The sequence below is a fragment of the Nicotiana tomentosiformis genome, unplaced genomic scaffold, assembly GCF_000390325.3.
Source record: "Nicotiana tomentosiformis unplaced genomic scaffold, ASM39032v3 Un00312, whole genome shotgun sequence".
Lineage (NCBI taxonomy): Eukaryota > Viridiplantae > Streptophyta > Magnoliopsida > Solanales > Solanaceae > Nicotiana > Nicotiana tomentosiformis.
Genome location: NW_027174871.1, coordinates 1 through 11829, shown reverse-complemented (window position 1 = coordinate 11829; position 11829 = coordinate 1). Strand labels below are relative to the sequence as shown.

Sequence of the window (11829 nt, the reverse complement as noted above, 5' to 3'; positions counted from 1 at the left end):
GACCGCAGAAGCGGCATGTGGCACAGAAGCAAAAATTGTTTGGCGCACCTGCCCGTGCGCAGAAGCGGAAAATGTCCGCAAGTGCGAAAGGGACGGTTTTCATGGGGCTTCGCAGAGGCGAGATTTTATCCGTAGAAGCGGAGGTCGCAGATGCATCATTTTGACCGCATATGCGAAAACCGCTAGGCAGAAGCTATAAAAATTGAGGTTTTGGTTCTTTTATCATATTTTGAGATGTGGGACTCGGATTGTGGCGACTTTTGAAGCAATTTTCATCACAAGGACTGGGGTAAGTGTTCTACACTTGGTTTTCATTATATTCCATGAATCTATCTTCGTTTTTGGTAATTGGTTTGTGAATTTAGAGAGGAATTTGGGGGGGTTTGCCTAAAGTTTCATAATGTGAATTTTTAAGTTTTGAACATCGATTTGAGCTGGATTTGAGTAAAACTAGTATGGTTGGACTCATAATTGAATGAGTTATCGGATTTTGTAAGTTTCATTTGGTTCCGAGGCACGGGCCCGGGTTGACCTTTTGGCTGATTTTGGGCTTTTGATTAAGGATTCAACCTTTACCATTTGGAATTGTTTTCTTAGGCTTTATTTGATGTATTTGAGTTCCTTTTGGCTAGTTTTGAGCCGTTCGGAGGTCGGTACGCGTGGGATGGCATTTTTGGAGCATTGCTTGGCTTACTCGGTATTGGATTTGGCTTGTTCGAGGTAAGTAACACTTCTAAACTTAGTATAGAGGGTATAAAACTCTGAATTACGTGTTATGTGATTTGTTTGGAGGTGACGCACATGCTAGGTGACGGGCGTATGGGCGCGCACCGTAAAAATTGAGACTGAGTCTATTTCGTAGAGCTGTGTAGTTAATTAACTTGTATTTTTTCCAGTATTTGTCATGTGTTAGAGAAACTGAGCTGTGACTCATGTTAGAAATCATGCTTAGGCAAATGCTGGTATAATTAGGACCCACTGAGGTCATTTCTGCTGTCGAATTATATTTTTAAATTATAATTTCATACTCAGTCATATACATTCATTGCATATCATATCTCAGTCCCTGTTGTTAATTGTTGATACATCACATCATCATTTTGGGCTAGGTTCATGACATAGTGAGCCTGAGAGACTGGAGAGATTGATGACTGAGTGAGGTCGAGGGCCTGATTGTGAGGTTATTGATACTATAACACGTGAGTCGTCCGTGCGGATCCAGATATTGATACTATAGCACATGAGTTGTTCGTGCTATTTGCTCCGCATCGCCCGCTCGGTCTCCCAAGTAGCTTCCTCAACTGGCTAACCTCTCCACTGTACCTTCACCGAAGCTATGTCCTTTGACCTAAACTTTCGAACCTATCGATCCAAAATGGTCATCGGTTCCACATCATAAGTCAAATCACCATCCAACTGAACTGTGCCGAAATCCAAAACATGAGACGGATCACCGACATACTTTCGGAGCATAGAAACATGAAATACTGGATGCACACTCGACAAACTATATGGCAAGGCAAGCTTGTAAGCCACCTCTCCAATCCTCTGAAGTACTTCAAATGGCCTAATATATCGAGGGCTCAACTTGCCCTTCTTCCCGAACCTCATAACACCCTTCATGGGTGAAACCTTGAGCAGAACCTTCTCCTCAACCATGTAAGAAACATCACGGACCTTCCTGTCGGCATAACTCTTCTGTCTAAACTGTGCCGTGCGAAGCCGATCCTGAATCAATTTAACCTTGTCCAAAGCATCCTGAACCAAGTCAGTACCCAATAGCCTAGTCTCACCCAGCTCAAACCAACCCACAGGAGATCTACACTGTCTCTCATACAAAGCCTCATATGGAGCCATCTGAAGACTCGACTTGTAGCTGTTGTTGTAGGCAAACTCCACGAGCGGCAGAAACTGATCCCATGAACCCCCAAAATCAATGACATAAGCGCGTAGCATGTCTTCCAATATCTGAATAGTGCGCTCGGACTGTCCTTCCTTCTGAGGGTGAAACGTCAACTCAACCTGGGTACCCAACTCTCGCTACACGTCTCTCCAAACCCGTGTGCCTCGATCTGAAATGATGGACACTAGCACGCCGTGGAGGCGGACAATCTCTCGGATGTAAATCGCAGCCAACCGCTCCGAAGAATAAGTAGTCCCAATAGGAATGAAGTGTGCGGACTTGGTTAGCCGATCCACAATCACCTAAATAGCATCAAACTTTCTCGAAGTCCGTGGGAGGCCAACTACAAAATCCATGGTGATCCGCTCCCATTTCCACTCTAGAATCTCTAACTTCTGAAGCAATCCGTCTGGTCTCTGATGCTCATACTTCACCTGCTGACAGCTGAGGCACCGAGCTACAAACCCCACTATATTCTTTTTCATTCTTTTCTACCAATAATGGTGTCTCAAGTCCTGATACATCTTTGTGGCACACGAATGAATGGAGAACCGCGAATTGTGGGCCTCCTAAAGAATCCACTCATGTAGCCCATCCACATTAGACACAAAAATCCAACCTTGCATCCTCAATACTCCATCATCCCCAATAGTAACATCTCTGGCATCACCATGGTGAACCGTGTCCTTAAGGACAAGTAAATGGGAATCATCATACTGACGCTCTCTGATGCGATCATATAAGGAAGACCGAGAAACTACACAAGCTAGAACACGACTGGTATCCGAAACATCTAATCTCACGAACTGGTTGGCCAAGGCCTGAACATCAACTGCAAGATGTCTCTCACCAACATGAATGAATGCAAGGCTACCCATACTCACCGCCTTTCTACTCAAGGCATCGGTAACCACATTATCCTTCCCGGGATAATCCAGAATAGTGATATCATAGTCCTTTAGTAGCTCCAACCATCTCTGCTGCCTCAAATGTAGATCCTTCTGTTTGAACAAGTGATGGAGACATCGATGATCTGTAAACACCTCACAAGACACACCGTAGATATAATGCTTCCAAATCTTCAATGGATGAACAATGGCAGCTAACTCCAAATCGTGGACAGGGTAGTTCTTCTCATGGGGCTTCAACTGATGCGAAGCATAAGCAATCACTCTACGCTCCTGCATCAAAACACATACAATACCGATCCGAGAAGCATAACAATACACTGTATATGAGCCTGAAGCTGAAGGTAAAACTAGAACTGGAGTTGTAGTCAAGGCGGTCTTTAGCTTCTGAAAGCTCTCCTCACACTCATCCGTCCACCTGAAAACAACACCCTTTTGGGTCAATTTGGTCAAAGGCAATGCGATAGACGAGAAACCCTCCATGAAACGATGATAATAACCGACCAAGCTAAGAAAGCTCTGAATCTATATAGCTGAGAATGGTCTGGGCTAACTCTGAACCGTCTCTATCTTCTTCGGATCCACCTGAATACCCTCACTGGACACCACATGCCCCAAGAACGCCACCGAACTAAGCCAAAACTCACATTTGGAGAACTTAGCATAAAGCTTCTCCTCCCTCAACCGCTGCAACACAATCCTCAAATACTGGGCATGTTCCTCCTGGCTACGATAGTACACTAAGATATCATCAATGAACACTATGACAAACGAGTCGAGATAAGGCTGAAATACACTATTCATATGATGCATGAATGTTACCGGGGCGTTGGTCAGCCCAAAAGACATCATGGGGAACTCATAATGACCATAACGAGTCCTGAATGTTGTCTTTAGAATATTCGAGTCTCGAATCTTCAACTGGTGATACCCAGACCTCAAGTCAATCTTAGAGAACACCCTCGCTCCCTGAACCTGATCAAATAGATCATCAATGCACGACAAATAATACTGTTCTTGATTGTAACTTTGTTTGGGTCGAATTCCAATTTCGAAAGTTGGAGTAGGTTCGTAATGTCATTTATGACTTGTATGCAAAATTTGGGGTCAATCAGACCTGTTTTGATAAGTTTCGTCGTCATTTGTAGAAGTTGAATTTTCTTAGTTTCAATAGGCTTGAATTGGGGTGCGATTCGTGTTTTTGAAGTTGTTTGATGTGATTTGAGGGCTCAACTAAGTTTGTATGAGGTTTTAGGACTTGTTGGTATATTTAGTTGAGGTCCCGGGGGCCTCGGATTGATTTCGGATGGTTAACGGATCAAAAGTTGAAGTTGAGTGATTGCTAAAGTTGGACCTCTACTGGTGTAACCGCACCTGTGGAGCTTTGATCGCAGGTGCGGGTTGGCTTGTGCAGGTGCGAGTTGGAGGGGAGTGTGCAGGGGGTCGCATGTGCGAGGAGTTTTCAGCACTTGCGTGGCCGCATGTGCGGTGAGAGGTGCGCAGAAGCGGAAGGCGTGCAGGTGCAATAGTGAGTTCCGCATCTGTGTGACCGCAGATGCGGCAGGGGAACCGCAAAAGCGAAACTGGGCAGATGGGCTTGGTCGGCAGAGGCGGCTTGGGTTCTCGCAGAAGCGAGTACACAGAAGCGGAGTGAGGGACCACAGTAGCGGAATGAGCCACAAATGCGTGTGTAATGTCACTTCTACGACGCTGTAGAAGCGGAAGTGCTGGGCAGATTATTAAAACAAGGGTTCACGAGGCAAGATTCGAGGCATTCAGAGGCCGTTTTGCGAGGCAAGAGTGTGTTGGAGTAGAGATTTGCTTGGATTGAGGTAAGTAACAGTTCTAAATTTGGTTGTGAGGGTACGAAACCCCGTATTATGTGTCATGTATTTGGTTTCGAGGTGACACACATGCTAGGTGACGGGCGTGTGGGTGTACACCGTAAGAATTGTGACTTGGTCAAATTTCATGGAACTGTGTAATTGAGTAATCTGTTGTTGTCTGTACATTCTCCATATATTAGAGATATATTAGAGAAATTGAACCACAAATCATGTTAGCAATCATGTTTAGACTATGTGTTGGCACTGTAGGGACCCATAGAGGTCGTGTACATATTGAATTATCTGCTAAATTGTTATTTTGTACTCAGTCACAATTATACTCGTATATTACATCTCAGTGTCTATTGTTCATCATTGATGCATCATATTATTGCTGTTTGGGCTGCTTATCATGATTTCTGAGAGCCTGAGAGACTGGAGAGGATGATGACTGAGTGAGGCCGAGGGCCTGATTATGAGGATGTTTATGGGATCGGGTTGCACGCTGAAACATGTTTCACTGAGGTATGCCATGATTGACTTGTTATAGCGCTTGGGCTGAAGGGGCCCCTCCGGAGTCTATACACATCCCCAGTGAGCGCATCTACCTACTGAGTGCCGAGTGCCGGGTGCTGAGTGATTGAGAGAAATGAGTGACTGTGAGGAAAGAGTGAATGTGAGGTTGGAGTGAATGGGAGGACTGAGTGACTGTTGCTCTGAGAGGATGCATTGACTTCATTATTTTTGCACTTCACCTGTCATATATCACTGTCTTGAAATTTCTGAGAGATATTATCTTCTGTTTTAGTTGAACTTGACATGAATTTACTGTTTTGGTCTTAATTGTCAAACTTGAAATCATGCCTACCTCCCTATGATGAAATTACTGTAATTGGACTATAACTGTGAAGCTCATCACTACTTTCAGTTCTTTATTTAGTATTGTTACTTACTGAGTTGGTTGTACTCACGCTACATCCTGTACTTCGTGTGCAGATCCAGGTATTTTCGGACACGGTGGGTGTTGATTCTATCGCACAGTTGATCTTTTGGAGATTCCAAGGTAGCTGCCCGGCGTTTCGCAGACCTTGTCACTCCATTCCTATCTTTCTGTTTATTGTATTTAATTTCAAACTATCATAGACAGTATATTCTAGACTTGTGATGTATATATGCTCATGTACTCTGTGACACCCCGATAGTTGGGAACTTCTGCGTTGTGTTTTGGGTTTCTATCCCTGTTTTATTAAAACTTTTATTATTTAAACTACTTTAATTTATTTTTGTTAAAGGTGTTGGAATTATTTCGAAAGAACGGCTTGCCTAGTACCACGATAGGCGCCATCACGACAGGTTAGAATTTTGGGTCGTGATATGATGTAATTAAGAAAATTGGGATTCTAATCCCTTCTGTTTGTAGTTGTTGTACTAGACACAGGAGGAAACAATGTCCCATATATTCAGAGATAGCCAAATTGCTAGACAGGTTTGGTTCTTCAAACGTAATTATTTTTTGGGGTTTGATTTAGCACTGGTCATCTAAGACAAACCATCATGAATTGGTGGTTAGCTAAAGAAAGAAATGGAGTTCACTCAGTGTTACTCCAATGTATACCGTCTATGATTTGTTGGAAAATATGGTTGAACAGATATGCAGCAAGGTTTGATAATAAATCCATGTCAGGGTGGCATATCATCATCTCAATGTGCTTAACATTAATCCTTAATTGTCAGTTTCCTACTCTAAAACTTTCACAACTCTGGATAGACAAGTGTAAGTATGTGGAGAAGTTACAATTTTCTATTCACTCACAGGCTATTAAATGGAACAAACACGATAGGGGTTGGGTAAAATTGAATGTTGATAGATGCAACAAAGGTAATCTTTGTTCAGCAGGAGGAGGGGATATCATTAGTGATCATCGCGGCAACATGATGAAGGCTTTTGCAGAATTCTATGGCCAGTTTAATAGAAGCCAAGGCACTATTGCATGGTATTAAGTTTATGTAGTAATTCTGGTTTTCCGAAAGTTCATGTTGAATCTGATTCAATGTTTACTGTCAACATAATTAATAGAAAGATGGTACCTTCTTGGCAAATCAAATATATTATTGAGCATATTTAATTTGGGAGGTAACTACGACTGGAGATTTCAAGTTTACACACGCATTTAGAGAAGGCAACATGGTCGCAGATCAACTTGCGAACCTAGGAGTAAACTCACATAATTGTGCTATCTTCAATGAAGTTGTTTCACTGCATAGAAATGTTAGGGCTTCAATGAAGTTAGAACAAGATGATTTACCAAATTTTCGATTCGAGCCCAAAAGAAATTATTTTATTGTTAATGATGATATCTCTTGACAGTGCATTGCTTAGAGTACCTATGACTAGATTGTATGTAGTTATGTATGATATGAACTATCCAACTTGTAAGGAGGTGTCCTCAACTCTCAAAGAATTCCTTTGTGATCAACGACAAACTAGATTGGGTTCCACCAATCTACACTTTGTAATTGAGGTCAAGGTTTATATCCTCCTTCGTGTAATTGTGATTTTTGGAATACGCATGTTGGAGTCTGGCCTAACTCCTCTATCCCTGTGATGGAACTTTGATTAGAAAAACAGTTTAATTGTCCAAAAATTACAATTCAAACTTTAGCAAACTTCCATATATAAAAGCTCCTCTGAAACTGAAAGAATTATCCTAAAATTCTGCATCTCTGCCTTACAATAAACAGGCAGAATATAGCACATAATGTAACATCTAAAAACTCAGATTGGCCGTATCGATCAGGTGTAGAAGCGATAAGTCTTGGCTGATTTGATGATACTCCATAATCCACCAATGGGAGATGTTAGAGTCAAAAGTACACCCACTATAATGCAAAGCTGCAACATAAAGAGAAAAAAAATAAGAGATAGGGGTAAGTAGGGAAAAATCTTGCACGAAACGTTGCATGTACAAAATTATATTAATTTATCATAATTAATTTATATATTGATGTGAGAATCTGCATTTATTAACAATGATAAGATGCTATATCTTATGCAAAAGACACTTGTTATGAACTTATTGCTTTGATGCATATCATCTAGTGTATAAAAAGTTTTCCACTTAATAATTTGTATAGACAACGCTATTTATATCAAATTAATAAATATGTACTTAAGATATTTATTTTTCATAAATACATTTTAAACTTAACTATGGTGAAGATATATGCACTCTCATTTTAATTTTTAATCGCTGAGTTTTATTGATTAGTTTGATGTAAACACTGAGTGCAAGTAAATTTCATGATTACATAATTACATTTACAAGTTCTGGTAAACTTACCCAGTTCGTACACCATGACAAGCCAAACCGTCTGGGCTTTTTTATAATAAGCCAGATGATGCATGAAAGTTGTAGGTAGAAATTAAAAATATAGTAAATGTTAAATATCTTTGTCATATGAGTATTATATAGTCATAACTTCTGATTTAATGAAGTGAAAATTTAATGAGTTATCTATGAAATATACTTACATAATATGAGGTTGGTGCCAGAGCAAAACCTCCAAAGAATCCCAATGTAAATGCTACAATAACAGAAGACCATAGCAAGAATAAAAAAAAATACATAGAAAAGAGCAATTAAACAACTTTTTCAGTTTATTTTCTAATTGTGCAAAAATATTTTCTAATAAACAAGTAAATAACTTACCAACAAAAACCGTACGCACACAGACACGTAGAAGAGTGGAAGGATTATATTTCAATGACTTCACAGCGTATGTCTCTATCATATCAAACACTGGCATTGCATAAACCTGAAATGTAAATTAAGTAATATACAACAGATTAATTAGGTAAATTACTAACATCTAAGTTTTTCATAATATATTATCAATTGAGGCACATCAAAGACTTAAAGAGTCTATACAGTTGAAGTAGGTTTCCTCAATTACATATAAAGGATTAAATTTATATATTTGCACTGACAATGTAAATTTTTTATTATACTAACTATTTTAGTCTATTAAAACAAGTTATGTACTCTTTTTTTAGGTTAACAAATTTTATTTGTATTGAGTAGTTACTTGTTATTATTGTAGACAGTAGCAGAGACATCCCTTAGTATGGGGTGTATCTGACACGGGTTAATTTGCAACGAACTTTTCTAGCTAGTATATATGAAAATCGACACCATTTGAAAATTATGTAGAGTAACTGTTAGTTTAAGACGTAAAGACTTAAAAGAACCACAGTCCTAGGTCTAAAAGTTGTGGCAATAGACCAATACTACTTGATTAAAACCTCTCTATAACATCCTCATTTGTTTCAGATTATTTTGGCTGTTATAACAAAGTGTTGTTATAGAGAAAATATATTATAACATAGCATAAAAATTGGTTTCATAAAAACTTGACATTTACGGTGAATGGTTGTTATATTGCGATGATATTATAGAGAGGTCTGACTGTAATTAAAAATAGCGAAAGATACCTGGTAACTTCCAATGACATGAGCGACAACAAATATGTTAGCAGTTGCAATAAGCCATGTAGGTCTATGTAGTGTGAGCAAGATGTTGGAATTATTTCGAAAGAACGGCTTGCCTAGTACCACGATAGGCGCCATCACGACAGGTTAGAATTTTGGGTCGTGATATGATGTAATTAAGAAAATTGGGATTCTAATCCCTTCTGTTTGTAGTTGTTGTACTAGACACAGGAGGAAACAATGTCCCATATATTCAGAGATAGCCAAATTGCTAGACAGGTTTGGTTCTTCAAACGTAATTGTTTTTTGGGGTTTGATTTAGCACTGGTCATCTAAGACAAACCATCATGAATTGGTGGTTAGCTAAAGAAAGAAATGGAGTTCACTCAGTGTTACTCCAATGTATACCGTCTATGATTTGTTGGAAAATATGGTTGAACAGATATGCAGCAAGGTTTGATAATAAATCCATGTCAGGGTGGCATATCATCATCTCAAAGTGCTTAACATTAATCCTTAATTGTCAGTTTCCTACTCTAAAACTTTCACAACTCTGGATAGACAAGTGTAAGTATGTGGAGAAGTTACAATTTTCTATTTACTCCCAGGCTATTAAATGGAACAAACCCGATAGGGGTTGGGTAAAATTGAATGTTGATGGATGCAACAAAGGTAATCTTGGTTCAGCAGGAGGAGGGGATATCATTAGTACTCATCGCGACAACATGATGAAGGCTTCTGCAGAATTCTATAGCCAGTTTAATAGAAGCCAAGGCACTATTGCATGGTATTAAGTTTATGTAGTAATTCTGGTTTTCTGAAAGTTCATATGGAATCTGATTCAATGTTTACTGTCAACATAATTAATAGAAAGATGGTACCTATTTGGCAAATCAAACATATTATTGAGCATATTTAATTTGAGAGGTAACTACGACTGGAGATTTCAAGTTTACACACGCATTTAGAGAAGGCAACATGGTCGCAGATCAACTTGGTAACCTAGGAGTAAACTCACATAATTGTGCTATCTTCAATGAAATTGTTTCACTGCATAGAAATGTTAGGGCTTCAATGAATTTAGAACAGGATGGTTTACCAAATTTTCGATTCGAGCCCAAAAGAAATCATTTTGTTGTTAATGATGATATCTCTTGGCAGTGCATTGCTTAGAGTATTTATGACTAGATTGTATGTAGTAATGTATGATATGAACTATCCAACTTGTAAGAAGGTGTCCTCAACTCTCAAAGAATTCCTTTGTGATCAACGACAAACTAGATTGGGTTCCACCAATCTACACTTTGTAATTGAGGTCAAGGTTTATATCCTCCTTCGTGTAATTGTGATTTTTGGAATACGCATGTTGGAGTCTGGCCTAACTCCTCTATCCCTGTGATGGAACTTTGATTAGAAAAACTGTTCAATTGTCCAAAAATTACAATTCAAACTTTAGCAAACTTCCATACATAAAAGCTCTTCTGAAACTGAAAGAATTATCCTAAAATTCTGCATCTCTGCCTTACAATAAACAGGCAGGATATAGCACATAATTTAACATCTAAAAACTCAGATTGGCCGTATCGATCAGGTGTAGAAGCGATAAGTCTTGGCTGATTTGATGATACTCCATAATCCACCAATGGGAGATGTTAGAGTCAAAAGTACACCCACTATAATGCAAAGCTGCAACATAAAGAGAGAAAAAATAAGAGATAGGGGTAAGTAGGGAAAAAGCTTGCACGAAACGGTGCATGTACAAAATTATATTAATTTATAACAATTAATTTATATATTGATGTGAGAATCTACATTTATTAACAATGATAAGATGCTATATCTTATGCAAAAGACGCTTGTTATGTACTTATTGCTTTGATGCATATCATCGAGTGTATAAAATGTTTTCTCCTAAATAATTTGTATAGACATCGCTATTTATATCAAATTAATAAATATGTAAGATATTTGTCTTTCATAAATATATTTTTAACTTAACTATGGTGAAGTTATATGCACTCTCATTTTAAGTTTTAATCGCTGAGTTTTATTGATTAGTTTGATTTAAACATTGAGTGCAAGTAAATTTCATGATTACATAATTACATTTACAAGTTCTGGTAAACTTACCCAGTTCGTACACCATGACAAGCCAAACCGTCTGGGCTTTTTTATAATAAGCCAGATGATGCATGGAAGCTGTAGGTAGAAATTAAAAACATAGTAAATGTTAAATATCTTTGTCATATGAGTATTATATAGTCATAACTTCTGATTTAATGAAGTGAAAATTTAATGAGTTATCTATGAAATATACTTACATAATATGAGGTTGGTGCCAGAGCAAAACCTCCAAAGAATCCCATCAAACCACCAAAGAATGGTATTGTCATGTAGCCATACTTCTCTATAACAACCTTATTTGTTCCGAATTATTTTAGCTGTTATAGCGAAGTGTTGTTATAGAGAACATATATTATAACATAGCATAAAAATTAGTTCCATAAAAATTTGGCTTTTACGGTAAATGATTGTTATATAGCGATGCTGTTATAGAGAGGTCTGACCATAATTAAAAGTAGTGAAAGATACTTGGTAACTCCCAATGACATGAGCGAGAACAAAAATGTTAGCAGTTGCAATAAGCCATGTAGGTCTATGTAGTGTGAGCAAGATGTTATCATCAACTCCATTACCAAACAC

At 38.6% G+C, this 11829-nt stretch overlaps 1 long non-coding RNA gene across 1 annotated transcript; it reads right to left on the bottom strand.

Moving 5' to 3' along the window:
• Positions 1–10679: 10679 nt before the first annotated feature.
• LOC138903998 (uncharacterized) lies at positions 10680–11520 on the bottom strand. Its single transcript, XR_011413244.1, has 3 exons — positions 11448–11520; positions 11257–11325; positions 10680–10812 (listed from the first exon to the last, which is right to left on the bottom strand). It is a non-coding gene; the product is annotated as an uncharacterized lncRNA (long non-coding RNA).
• Positions 11521–11829: the final 309 nt, after the last annotated feature.